General features: G+C 37.8%; 1 pseudogene; it reads left to right on the top strand.

The window, feature by feature from the left end:
• The first annotated feature begins 3,413 nt into the window (after positions 1-3,413).
• Positions 3,414-6,223, top strand: LOC132803692 (DNA-directed RNA polymerase subunit beta'-like; annotated as a pseudogene).
• The last annotated feature ends 8,375 nt before the right edge of the window (positions 6,224-14,598 follow it).

The raw sequence follows: 14,598 nt of genomic DNA, 5'->3' as shown, positions 1-14,598 counted from the left end.
GGCTTCTCAATTTAAATTATAATAGCAATTAGGGGTATATGAAAACCCCATAATAGAAATTTTTTAAACAGATATCTTATTTGTATATGATGCCTATAGGTAATTTTAGGAAATTTTGAAGAAATTATCATGCTTCGATTCAATTTTTACAATTTGTTAGTGAGTAGATTGATATTGAAAGTCAAAATTTTGATAGAGGATGGCAGGTTCTTTCTGTCCCCAACAAAACAATATAATATAAAAAAAGAGGGAGAGCACAGATAGATAGTTCTATTTATATCCGTGCATGTTTAATAAATATCAGCTTTTTTACACATTTCAATCCTATTTTGCAAATCCACTAAAAAAATAGGTAAAAATCTCTCTCTTCTCTACGTATTCTTTTTTGAACAATTGAATCCACGAAAAAGTCAAGTGTTAGAAAAAAGAAAATCCTGAATACATTTATGGTATCCAATCAGATTGGAATATGGAATATAATAATAACGGTAGAAATTGAATCACTTTTTGGTTTGGTATTCTATACAAATTGTTTGTATATTCTAGATAAAACTCCATAAGAACAAGTGGAATTTATCATTTTCATTTGTATATGTTGCAAATTACAATTTGAGTATAAAATTCTCGTTATCCCTCCTTCATACGTATTTTATATATTCCATATACTATATGGAGTTAGGTCAAATTTCTTGTGATTCAGTAAACAGGATATCAATTACATCATTGCTATATTGATCCATATGATTTGATGAAGACTGAGCAAATAATGGGATTTTTTTCCTATAAACGAGAAATTAAAAAAATGATTGGGGATGGAACAAAGGAAATGTCTACAATACTTGGATTTAATTAGATACAATTCAAAGGGTTTTGTAGATTCATTGATCGGTGATTAACAGAAGAATTTTATAAGTTTCCAAAAATTGAATATACAAATCAAGAAATTGAATTCCAATTATTTATGGAAACATATCAATTGGTAGAACCGTTGATAAAAGAAAGAGATGCATTCCTCTAATGAATTCGCTAGGAACTTCTATAGTAAATGGCACGTACAGAATTATGATCAATCAAATATTGCGAAGCTCCAGTATCTATTACTGGTCAGAAATGGACCATAATGGAATTTCAGTCTATACCACTACCATAATAATAGATCAGGGAGGAAGATTAGAACTAGAGATTAATAGAAAAGCAATGATATGGGCCACATGAGTAGGAAACAAAAAATATCTATTTTAGTTCTATCATCAGCTATGGGTTAGAGTCTAAGAGGAATTCTAGAGAATGTTTATTACCCTGAAATTTTCTTGTCTTTCTTGAATGATAAGGAGAAAAAAAAATTAAGTCAAATGAAAATGCCATTTTGGAATTTTATGAACAATTTGCTTGTGTAGGTGGAGATCCGGTATTTTCTGAATCCTTATGTAAGGAGTTACAAAAGAAATTCTTTGAACAAAGATGTGAATTAGGAAGGATTGGTCGACAAAATGTGAACCTTAGACTGAATCTTGATATACCATAAAATAAGACATTTTTGTTACCGCGAGATATATTGGCCATTGCGGATCATTTTATTGGAATGAAATTCAGAATGGGTACATTTGATGATATGAATCATTTAAAAAATAAACGTATTCATTAGGTAGCGGATCTCTTACAAGATCAATTTGGATTGGCCTTGGTTCGTTTAGAAAATATCATTAGCAGAACTATATGTGGAGCAATTAGGCACAAATTGATACCGACTGCTCAGAATTTGCTAACGTCAACTCCATTAACAACTACTTATGAATTTTTTTTTTTCAGATTACACCTATTATCTCAAGTTTTTGATCGAATTGATCCATTTACACAAATAGTTCACGGTAGAAAATTGAGTTATCTAGGCCCTGGAGGATTGACAGGGCAAATTGCCAGTTTTTGGATGCGAGATATCGATCCTAGTCACTATGGATGCATTTGCCCTATTGACACATCTGAGGGAATAAATGTTGGACTTAGTGGCTCCTTAGCAATTCATGCGAGGTGTGGTCATTGGGGGTCTTTATAAATACCATTTTATGAAATCTCTGAGAGATCAAAAAAAAGTACAGATGAATACTAGATGGTAGTGGCAGGGAATTCTTTGTCATTAAATTGAGGTATTCAAGAATAATAGGTTGTTCTAACTCTATACTGTCAAGAATTCCTGACTATTGAATGAGAAGAGGTTCATCTTCGAAGTATTTTTCCCTTCCAATATTTTTTATTGGAGCTTCCCTCATTCCTTTTATCGAGCTTTAATGAGTTCTAATATGCAACGTCAAGCAGTTCCTCTTTCTTGATTCGAAAAGTACATTGTTGGAACTGGGTTGGAATGCCAAGTAGCTCTAGATTCTGGGGTTCTCGCTATAGCCGAGCATAAGGGAAATATCATTTATACCGATACTGACAAGATCCTTTTATCAGGCAATGGGGATACTCTAAGCATTCCATTAGTGATATATCAATGTTCGAACAAAAATACTTGTATGCATCAAAAAACCCAAGCTATGCGAGGTAAATGTATTAAAAAGGGGATAAATTTTAGCGGATGGTGCTGCTACTATTGGCGGCGAACTTGCTTTGGCAAAAAAATGTATTAGTAGCTTATATGCCATGGGAAGGTTACAATTCTAAGGATGCGGTACTCATTAATAAGCATCCGGTATATGAGGATATTTATACCAAGATAGAGGACCCGTTGATATGGTCTTCAACCCATTAGGAGCTCATGCATGAATGTAGGCCATATATTTGAATGCTCTCTCGGGTTGGCGGGAAGTCTGCTAGATAAACATTATCGAATAGCACCTTTAGTGAGAGCTATGAACAAGAGGCTTTGAGAAAACAAGTCTTTTTTGAATTATATGAAGCCCATAAGCAAACAGCTAATCCATTGGTATTTGAACCCAAATATCCGGGAAAAAGCATAATATTTGATGGAAGAATGGGGGATCCTTTTGAACAACCTGTTATAATAGGAAGGCCTTATATCTTGAAATTAATAAAGTTGATGATAAAATACATGGATGTTCTAGCGGACATTATGCATTTGTTACATAACAACCACTTAGAGGAAGGGCCAAGCAGGGGGCGCAGTAGGTAGGAGAAATGGAAGTTTGGGCTCTAGAGGGATTTGGTGTTGCTCATATTTTACAGAAGATGCTTACTTATAAATCTAATCATATTAGAGCTCGCCAAGAAGTACTTGGTACTATAATCATTGGAGGAACAATACCTAAACCCAAGGATGCTCCAGAATCTTTTTGATTGCTCGTTTGAGAATTATGATATTTGGCTCTAGAATTGAATCATTTCCTTGTATATGAGAAAAACTTACAGATTAATAGGAAGGATGCTTAATCAAAATGAATCAGAATTTTTCTTCTATGATGGATCGGTATAAACATCAACAACTTCAAACCGGATTAGTTTCTTCTCAACAAATAAGTGCTTGGACCAAAAAAATACTACCTAATGGAGAGATAATTAGAGAGGTGACAAAATCCTACACTTTTCATCACAAAACCAATAAACCGGAAAAAGATGGGTTATTTTGTGAAAGAATTTTTGGGCCTATAAAGAGTGAGATTTGTGCTTGTGGAAATTATCGAGTAATCGGAGATGAAAAAGAAGAACATAAATTTTGTGAACAATGCGGAGTTGAATTTGTTGATTCTCGAATATGAATATATTAAATGGGCTACATCAAACTAGCATGCCCAATAACCCATGTGTGGCATTTGAAATGTCTTCCTAGTTATATTGCGAATCTTTTAGATAAGCCTCTTAAAGAATTAGAAGGCCTAGTATATTGCGATGTGTGATTTGATCAAAATTATGAATTTACAAATTCAGAATGAGAAACTGCCATCCCATTCAATCGAATTAGGATGCCTTGGATCTAACATGTCTCTTGGTAGGAGTAACATGAAGCTCAGAATTATGGGTGTGTTCAATACTCCCAAGTAAAAAGGGAATTGGTCTGTGGTCAATTCAGTAAGAAATAAATAGAAATTTGTACCTCGTGAAAAAAAGAAGACTTCTTGTGGAATTTACCATTTCCTTTCTTTCTAAATGAAAGAAATTCTGTCGAAATAAGCAAAATAAGCAAATATATCATGGTTGCAGGAGTCTATCATCACATATAGGCTTTAAGGATATCATGAAATAATCGTCGAGGTGAAGTAGGGACCTAAAAGATTGAATGGAAAGATACATAGACAAGTAAATACCTTAAGAATTCTAAGGCCCTCTTTTACTTTAATTAAAATTAAGGTGATTCATCATTCGAAGGGAAGTATACTACTCAAGAATTTCACATTTCATTTATTTTATTATGCCATAATTAAATAAAGAATTCAATTCAGAAAATATACTAAAACAAATAAATAAAATGAATCAATGAAATGTTGCTTGACCTTCTTTTGGAACTTGAGTAAGGAGTAGATTTTTTTGGGTTTATATAGAATTTGAAATTGGAAACGACACCCCTTTCTTTTCTTTATGTTTTTTGGTGTAACTACTTGAGCCGGATGAGAGGAAACTTTCACATCCGATTTTTAGGGGGGAGATCTGATAGGATCCTATCCAAAATTTTCTTTTGCTAGGCCCATAACTAAAAAACCTACTTTCTTATGATTACGAGGTTCATTCGAATATGAGATGCAATCCTTGAAATATAGCATCCCACTTTTTTTTACTACCCAAGGTTTCGAGACATTTGAAAATCAAAAAATTTATACTGTAGCAAGTGCTATCCAAGAACAATTAGCTGATCTGGATTTGCAAATTATTATAGATTATTCGTTGATAGAATGGAAAAAATTAGGGGAAGAATGCCCCACAGGTAATGAATGGGAAGATAAAAAAGTAGGGGAAGAAGAAGGGATTTTTTGGTTAGACACATGGAATTAGCTAAGAATTTTATTCGAACAAATATAGAACATAAGTGGATGGTTTTATGTCTATTACCAGTTCTTCCTCCCGAGTTGAGACCTATTATTCAGATGGATGGGGGTAAACTAATGGGTTCGGATATTAATGAACTCTATAGAAGAGTTATCTATCAGAACGATACTCTTATCATTCGATTAACCATAAGTAGATCTACGCAAGGGGAAATAGTAATGTATCAGGAGAAATTGGTACAAGAAGCTGCGGATACACTTTTTGATAATGGAATCCACAGACAACCATTGAGGGACGGTCATAATAAGGCTTACAAGTCGTTTTCAGATGTAATTGAAAGCAAAGAAGGAAGATTTTGTGAGACTTTGCTTGGCAAACGTGTTGATTACTCGGGGCATTCTGTCATTGTCATATGTCTTTAACTTTCATTACATCGATGTGGATTGCCTTGCGAAATAGCAATAGAACTTTTCCAAACATTTGTAATTCGTGTTTTAATCAGACAATAGTTGGCTTCGAACATAGCAGTTGCTAAGAGTAAAATTCAGCAAAAAGAGCTGATTGTATGGGAAATACTTCAGGAAGTTATGCAAAGGCATGTCGTATTGCTGAATAGGGTGCCCACTCAACATAGATTAGGCATACAGGCCTTCCAACCCATTTTAGTCGAAGGACATGCTATTTGTTTACATCCATTAGTTTGTAAGGGATTCAATGCAGACTTTGATGGGGATCAAATGGCTGTTCATGTACCTTTATCTTTGGAGGCTCATTTACTTATGTTTTTTCATACGAATCTCTTATTGCCAGCTATTGGAGATTCTATTTCTGCACCATCTTAAAATATGCTTATTGGGCTCTATGTATTAACAAGCGGGAATCACCGAGGTATTTGTGCAAATAGGTATAAGCCATGGAATCACAGAAATTATCAAAATGGAAGAACTGACGATAATAAGTATATGAAAGAAAAATAACCCATTTTTGTAATTCCTATGATGCAACTGAAGCTTATCAGCAGAAAAGAATCCATTTAGATAGTCCTTTATGGCTCCGATGGCAACTAGATCAACACATTATTACTTCAAGAGAAGCTCCCCTCGAAGTTCACTATGAACCTTTGGGTACCTATCATGAGATTTATGGGCCCTATCTAATAGTAAGAAGCATAAAAAAAATATATCTTTGTATATATGTTTAAACCACTATTGGTCATACTTCTCTTTATCGAGAAATCGAAGAAGCTATACAAGGTTTTTGCCTGGCCTGCTCATATGATACCGAATAATATGGTATCCAAGCTAAGTAATTCGATGACACCAGTGTGAATTCATGTCTCTCTAGTTCAGGTAGGACCATAGTTCCTGAATTTCTATGCAAATCAAGATCGAGAAAAGGAAGTTTTCCAATCATTGAGCCAAACCCATTGGCGAACCCTACTCAGCGGAATATGGAGGTACTTATGGCAGAACGGGCTAATCTGGCCTTTCACAATAAAGTGATAAATGGAACTGCCATTAAACAGCTTATTAGTAGACTAATAGACCAATTTGGAATGGCATGTACATCACACATCCTCGATCAAGTAAAGACTTTGGGGTTTCGACAGGCCACCACTACCTCCATTTCATTAGGAATTGATGATCTTTTAACAATACCTTCTAAGGGGTGGCTAGTCCAAGATGCTGAACAACAAAGTTTGATTTTGGAAAACACCATCAGTATGGGAATGTATATGCAGTAGAAAATTTACGACAATCCATTGAGATATGGCATGCTACAAGTGACTATTTGCAACCAGAAATGAATCCTAATTTTAGGATGATTGACCCTTTTAATCCAATCTATATAATGTCCTTTTCAGGAGCTAGAGGAAATGCATCTCAAGTACACCAATCTATATAATGTCCTTTCCACGGCTCCTCTTTTCTCAAGAATCCATACATCCCTTATCCATATAAGGAGAGCTATCTTTCAAGCATAGGTTTAGGTTCAGCCTCTGGGAGAGACCACCACAACTCCTCTCTTCTCGGGATCACCCCTTTCCTTCTGGGGTGACGGAGGGATTGTACCATTCGAGCCTTTTTTTTCATGCTTTTCCTGGAGGTCTAAAGAAAGCTGTAATCAATACGATTTTCCAAATCCTCCCTTCCCGAAAGGAAGAGCATGAATTTTTTTGTCCTTTCTGCAGGGACCAATAGATTGGATCTATTGGTAATAAGAATGCTTGGCTGATAAATAACTCACTTCTTGGTCTTCAACCCCCTCAATCACTATAAACACCCCCAATCAGTGCAATGGGATGTGTCTATTTATTTATCTTTTAACTCAAAATGGGAGTAGGTTTGAAAAAGGATCTTAGAGTGTCTAGGGATGGGCTAGGAGGGTCTTTAACGCCTTCTTTTTTCTTCTCATCAGAGTTATTTCACAAAGACTTACCATGGTAAGGAAGAAGGGAGGAACAAGCACGCCCGGAGAGCACAGTACAATGGATAGTTGTATGCTGCATTCAGGAAGGATGAATTGCTCTCGAAAAGGAATCTATTGATTCTCTCCCAATTGGTTGGATCGTAGTGCAATGATTTACTTCACGGGTGAGGTCTCTGGTTCAAGTCTAGGATGGCCTAGCTGCACCAAGGAAAAGAATAGAAGAAGCATTTGAATCCTTCATGCATGCTCCACTTGGCTCGGGGGGATATAGCTCAGTTGGTCAAGCTCCGCTCTTGCAATTGGGCCGTTGGATTACGGGTTAGATGTCTGATTGTCCAGGCGGTAATGATAGTATCTTATACCTGAACCGGTGGCTCACTTTTTCTAAGTAATGGGGAAAAGGACCAAAACATGTGACTGAAAGACTCTACTAAGATAAAGATGGGCTATCAAGAATGTAGAGGAGGTAGGATGGGCAATTAGTCAGATCTAGTATGGATCATACGTGGATGATAATTGGAGTTGATGGAACTCCTAGGGTTCCCTCATTCGGGATCCCTGGGGAAGAGGATTAAGTTGGCCCTTGCGAATAGCTTACTGCACTATCTCCCTTCAACCCTTTGAGTGAAATGTGGCAAAATGAAGGAAAATCCACGGACCAACCCCATCGTCTCCACCCCGTAGGAACTATGAGATCACCCCAAGGACGCCTTCGGCATCTAGGGTTCACGGACTGACCATAAAACCCTGTTCACTAAGTGGAACGTATTAGCTGTCCACTTTCAAGTTAGGCAGTAAAGGTCAGAGAAGGGCAATCACTCATTCTTAAAAGCACCATTCTTAAGACCAAAGAGTCGGGTGGAAAAAGGGGGAAAGCTCTCTATTCCTAGTTCTCCTATAGCTAGATCCTCCGAAACCACAAGAATCCTTAGTTAGAATGTGATTCTAACCTAGCACCTTTTGAGATTTTGAGAAGAGTTGCTCTTTAGAGAGCATAGTACGATGAAAGTTGTAAGCTGTGTTCGGGGAGGAGTTATTGTCTATCGTTGGCCTCTATGGTATAATCATTTGGGGGCCTGAGAGCCTGTGGTTTACCTTGTGGTGGATGTCAGCAGTTCGAGTCCGCTTATCTCAACTCCTGAACTTAGCCGATACAAAACTATATGATAGCACCCAATTTTTCTAATCCAGCAGTTCAATCTATGCTATGATTTAGCATTCATGGGCGTTGATAAGGTCCTCCCATTTAGTAGCACCTTAGGGGATGGCATAGCCTTAAAGTTAAGGGTGAGGTTTAAATGAGGATACCTAGGCATCCAAGGATGAGGAAGGGTATAATAAGCGATGAAATGCTTCGGGGAGTTGAAAATAAGCATAGATGAGGAGACTTCTGAATAGGTCAACCTTTCAAACTGCTACTGAATCCATGGCCAGGCATGAAACATCTTAGTAGCCAGAGGAAATGAAAGAAAAATCGATTCCCATATTAGTGGCGAGCGAAATGGGAGCAGCCTAAACCATGAAAACAGGGTTGTGGGAGAGCAATACAAGCATCGTGCTATTAGGCAAACCGACGGAGTGCTGCACCCTAGATGGAGAGGGTCTAATAGTTGAAAGTATCACTGGTTTATGCTCTGACCCCAGTAGCATGGGACACGTGGAATCCTATGTGAATTAGCAAGGACCACCTTGCAAGGCTAAATTTTGCTCGGTGACCGATAATGAAGTAGTATCATGAGGGGAGGGTGAAAAGAACCCTTATTCCTTTTCGTTCAACAAAGAGCCTAGCTTGATTACTAGAACTAAATAGAAAGCTGCTTCTACCTTACTTATCGAGATGGAGTCCTAGGATTGAAAAGACTTCTTATAGCTCTCTTTCCCTTAGCAGCCTTTCCTGCTTTCCTGGTTGTAAGGTTTTGAGCTAACTACCCGATTTGCTTCCTATCCACTAATACTAATGAGTAGTAGGTGATGTGATTCCGCCCCAGCCCGCTCAACCGATAACCTGCTGGGGGGCTAACCCGACATGGATGAAGACTAGGCCAATCACAAGAGCTCAAATTAAGAGATTTAAGGACAAACTGGGATCATTTATACAGGGGGTAATCAATTCTCAACAGAGCTTGTCCATACTTGAAGATTCAAAGCCTATTCTAAGCATCCAAGTGGTGGAAGCCGATACGGACCCAGGTAGCAGTTTTGGTGCAAATATGGACAATGGGCAGCATGAAATGGTTCCAACTCTTTATGGATTCAATACATATGTATAAGAGGATATGGAATCAAGTCAAGCCAGATTCAAAGGCAATCAAAAAGGGGTTGTACGGACAGCTTCAAATTTGGTCTGTTTTTTACTGTATTTTGTGCTGGCTTTACTATATTTTGCTGAGTTGGATTTTTCTTCCTCTTCCAAGCATAAGAAATGTGTGGGACTTCATATTAAGCTTATTTGGCATCCTACAAAGCATATTGAAGCTGATTTGGAGCTCAATTTGGTCAAAGTCAACTTAGTTAAAAAGCTAGTATTATAGTTTCCTAATTTCATTCTACTTTTTGTTTTAGAAAATTACCATTACTTTTTAGTCTTTATTTATTTATTTTCTGAAAAAATAAGTTTAGGAAAGTTATTATTTTATTATTTTCTTTGTAAATTAATTAATTCCTAGTTCAAAATAAAGGAATTAATTAATCCAAATTAGATTAGGAAAGGAGTGAGAATTTCGGCCACCATAGGAAACTACTATGTATGGCCGGTTTTTCCTAGGGTTTTTAGGGTTTATTTTGTTTCTTTCAAAGCCTATTTAAAGACTTATTTTTTAATAAGAATATAACTTTGATTTGATTGAGAAAATACTTGTGAGATTAATTATCTCTTTGTTCTTTGAGAACACCTAAAACACCATTAGAGAATTGGTTGTTTTAGCTTGACTTATCAATAGGCTTTCCATCCCCTATTGTGGCGTCTACATTATACCAAGGTTTCTAACCACAGGTTGGTTAGGGGTTGAGGTCAATTCCATTAGAACTTGAACTTAATTAAGATCCGGGCTAATATAATACGGGTTTAGGAGCAGGTCGTCCTAGGTTCATATCAGACTCATTGGAGGATAGGGCCCGAATGGTGAAATGCTGTTCCCCGCACCTGCAGTTAGAGCTTATAAGAGTATACTTACCATAATGTCTGTCTTTAAGCCTTCCCTTCCTTTGGTAACTCACTGCTCGCCTCTGAAACTTAGGTTGGGTTCCCTGTCCTTCTTTCACTTGGGCAAGACGTTGCTAACGCTCGACTTCACTGTGCGACTACTTTTTCAAAGAAAAAAAATGACTCAACCGAAGACATGGACAGTACTCGGCTTATTCTGTGCTGGACTTGGATACAGTTTCTTTTTTCTTGCTTTTCCAAGAGATCAATGATGAGCCAAGGAAAACACAATGTCTCTTGCACGACCACTACTTTTGTTGCAGGGAAGACTGAGCTCAACCTAGACTGAATCCGTCACTCTTAGCAAATAAGAGGGAAGGATGCCAGGTAGAGTGCTTATGCCCAGGCCTCTTTGAGGCCAGGTGGGGAGAAAGCGGCCGTTGCACTGATAGGGGTGTAATCTAATCTATCTTTCCTGTCCTTGAGGAACAGGTTAAAGAGCTTTGGCAAGAGTAGCTTCAACTTGGGCTTTGACAAGACTTGGCTACGTGGAGTTACGAGATGTTTTTCCATACTTTCTGCATTTAGTTCTGGTTATTTCTGTACCTTCTGATCGACCTGAACAACATATATTTTTTTTATTATTAATGGAATATCCTTCACCATTTTACTAAAAATGGAATGAAATGATCTTGTTTTGTTTCTTAGTTGAAAAGAGATGCCTTGAGTAATCAGAGAAGCACTTTGATAAACAGATTTGATTTTGACCGACTCCATTAAGGTATTAGTGTGTACTGTACTAGAAAACAAAGATTGTATTTTTTTCACTTTGTTCAAATAAGAGTTGTACCTATACAGAATTCTTTTGTTTCTCAGTATGATCTCTGTCATCATCTCTATTCCCTTTATCAATTCTCCTATCCCACCTAGGTCTATTAATATCTCTATCAATTCCATTACCTTATCCTTACCCATGAGGTTCCAACATTTGATCCCTAATTGACCTAGGAGTTGTTCCTGGGCATCCTAAAAAAAAAAAGGTTTTTATACATCCTAATCCCATCCCTTGGAAAGAAAAAGGTAGCATAAACAAAAGGAAAGAGAGAGATGGTGGTTTTTGTTGTCCCCATGAAGCAAAGATCATTTGCTTCACGAATGAAGTGGGTCAACCTCATTTTGGCTTCAGCCAAACACTTTTTCTTTCTGATCAAGGTCGAGCTTTCTACCTAAAAAGCGATGCGAGAACATATTCTCTTATCTAAGCTTCTTCCATGTGCATTCCCTCCCCCCATCGTAGATGGTTCAAACATGTCCGATCCCATGAAATGATTGAGAACTACGACGGGGTCAAAATCCATTTTTTTATTTGTATTCAATAAGTATTGCATGACCAAATAATTCAAGGAGGGGCACACTGTAGGGAGCATCCTTTTAAGTAGATGCCTCGTCGGGCCATCGGAGCAAGACTTCTTTAGCAAAAAGACCTTGAATAACTTGGTTTTTCTGAAGAAGTCGTCATTTTCGATCAGGAACGCTACGTCATTTACAACCCCGACCTATTTTGGATGTTTGAAGGCCCTGCTGACCCGAAGTGATTTAGAAAGATTCTTCTTTATCGATGGTGATCGCTCCTGGTCTCCATACCATTGCTTCTTTTTCGGCCAAATCCAAATTTTGTTTTGCTTCTCCCGGTCATCGAGCCTAATCGACTCGACTCTTTTCCCTTCCCCTCAGCCTTTCACTTCGTTTTTTTCTTCTTCTCTTTCCTAAATGCCCACCACCGGCCCATCTCCTTTTGGAAAACATAGAATAATACGGCTACCGAGACGAAAGCCAAAGGTGAGTCTCGTAGGTGAATGTATCGAACCAAAATAAGATCTCAGATTGACATCTTGATACACTGATTTACCATGATAATAAATAGAGTCAATGGTGACTCTGTCATGGAAAGAGCCACTTCTTTCTTGCTTGATAGTGGGGGCTTCCATTCACCAACGCACACTAAAAGTGCTCTCCGAACCGTACTTGGTAGTCACCCATCACACGGCTCTCAACCCAACCTGTGGTGGATCTTGAGGGACATAGTCAAAGTGCTTGATCCTTTGCCCCATACTTTCAGATGCTCCTCCCCGCTGATCAAGTAGCGACACTACTTATGATAGGCTTAGCTTGAAGCTGCTATCGTTAGGTTTGCTCGGGTGGTCTTCCCTTATCTTCCCTAACATTCAGAATTGTTCTAGTTTAAGAAAGGAGCACCAACCAAGCACCCTGAATGATTATTATTCAACTAAGTTGAAGCTAGCAACATGTTGATTACACACCGCAGGTTGGTAAGAACTGAGGGACAATGCCCCCCAACCTAAGTGGGCCTACGGGCGAAGCAACAGGTACTTCATCGGGCGGTGTGGTTTCATGCAATGCCCTTGCAGCAGGAAAAGGTAGTTGTCATTTGAAAGGAAACACCCCTTCTATATTATTAGTAAAGCCTAAATGTCTTTATTGAAAACTAAAGCACTAACGCGCCTTATGTAACTTATATTATACTATTATATATCAATAAAAGCAATCAGCCTTTATTGATACGATATAAAAAAATCACTTACTAATAAAGCGGAAACAAAACTAGTACCTTCTTTCTCAAAAAGTCAAGTTTTGTGGTTGTTGCTTTAGAAAAATGGTAGTGTTAGTGCTTTACTAATATAATAAAAAGTAAAGGCTCCTCCATTTTTCTACAAATCTACAACTCTTTTTACTGAGCGAGACTCCATCCATATCCCTACTAGTGGTTTCTTATTCTTAATTTTCCATTCTATCATTGACAGCTTAGCTTGTATTAGGCTCCATTTTAGATAGATTTTCAGTCTTTCTTACTTAACAAAAATAGGTCAGGGGTGCGTCAGAATGGTCGGTAGTTGCTTAGTCTCGTTCGAGAGTATATTCTATTTTAACTGCTTTGTTTTTTCAAAGATTAAAATAAAATAAAGAAGGGGTTCGATTTAGGCTCCTTCCCTTCCATTGCATAGCTGTGCTAGCAGGTACTATGAGCCCTTTGTCCCTACATATAACCAGCTCGGGTGGTTCATCGGTTCCACCAACAACTTTCATTTGTTAAAGCGGAGCATAGTGTGCTTTAGGCGATGAGCAATAAACGTCTCTTCTTTTGTTTCGGTTTATTCACTGATTTGAAATTTAGCACTTATTTTCTTATTGATTCTAGGGGTGGTGGTATTCTTGAATGAATTCTATCTGAATCGAAATAGCACGTCTCAAATCAGGCTAGGCTTGTCCAGCGGAGCTGGGCATCGGGGCCCTGGAAGCACCGGCGATCAGCACATAGGGGAGTTGCCTGGGTTTCTCGGCCTGGTATCCTACACCTCGCGTTCATGATATCTACATTCAACTATGCCCTGGAGACAAGGTTGAAGCATGCCTACCCAGTGTGCTTCTTTCACGACATGCTCTGGTCCCGGGTGTCTTCCATGTTGAAAAGGTGGTAATCTTGGCACCTTGTGCAAACCTAAATCCACTAAGGTTTGCACCCTCTTTCTTTCTTTAAGAGAAATATTTTGTTGAATGACCTAATGCAATATTTATGTCTATGTTTTATGTTCCTTTTATTTTCTTTTGAATGCCTAAGTTTTATTGTATTTAGCTTAGGAATTGTCTCTTTGTCGGTTATTGATTTTATTTTTTAAAATGGCTATGTGCTGGAAACAGTGCTTCCAGCAGCATAGGTCCATTGTTGGGGTTGGAATTCTTTGAGATTTTAGAATGAGGTTATTATTTTTGTATATATTTTAATAGACATGTAAATGAAAATATAGAAAAAAGAATGACTCAAAAAGGCCTTGGGAAGCCGAAGATATGCAGGTTGCAATTTGGCACAACTACTGAGATTTCCAGCAGTGATGGCCCACGGGTTTGAGATGAATTGGAGGCCCTACCCAATTCTTTTGGACTTTATCTTCTACAGATTTCAGCTTTAATATTTCAACATGCAACATGCCAAAATTCAAGCAATTTGGATGAAGATACCCCAGCCTTTCATCTGGTCAAAATAGTAGTACAGGATTAGGTGGAGACAGTTTTTT

This window comes from Ziziphus jujuba, chromosome 5, assembly GCF_031755915.1.
Source record: "Ziziphus jujuba cultivar Dongzao chromosome 5, ASM3175591v1".
In the NCBI taxonomy this organism is placed as follows: Eukaryota; Viridiplantae; Streptophyta; class Magnoliopsida; order Rosales; family Rhamnaceae; genus Ziziphus; species Ziziphus jujuba.
Note: the sequence above shows the minus strand (reverse complement) of the source record. Positions and strands in the feature narration are given on the sequence as shown.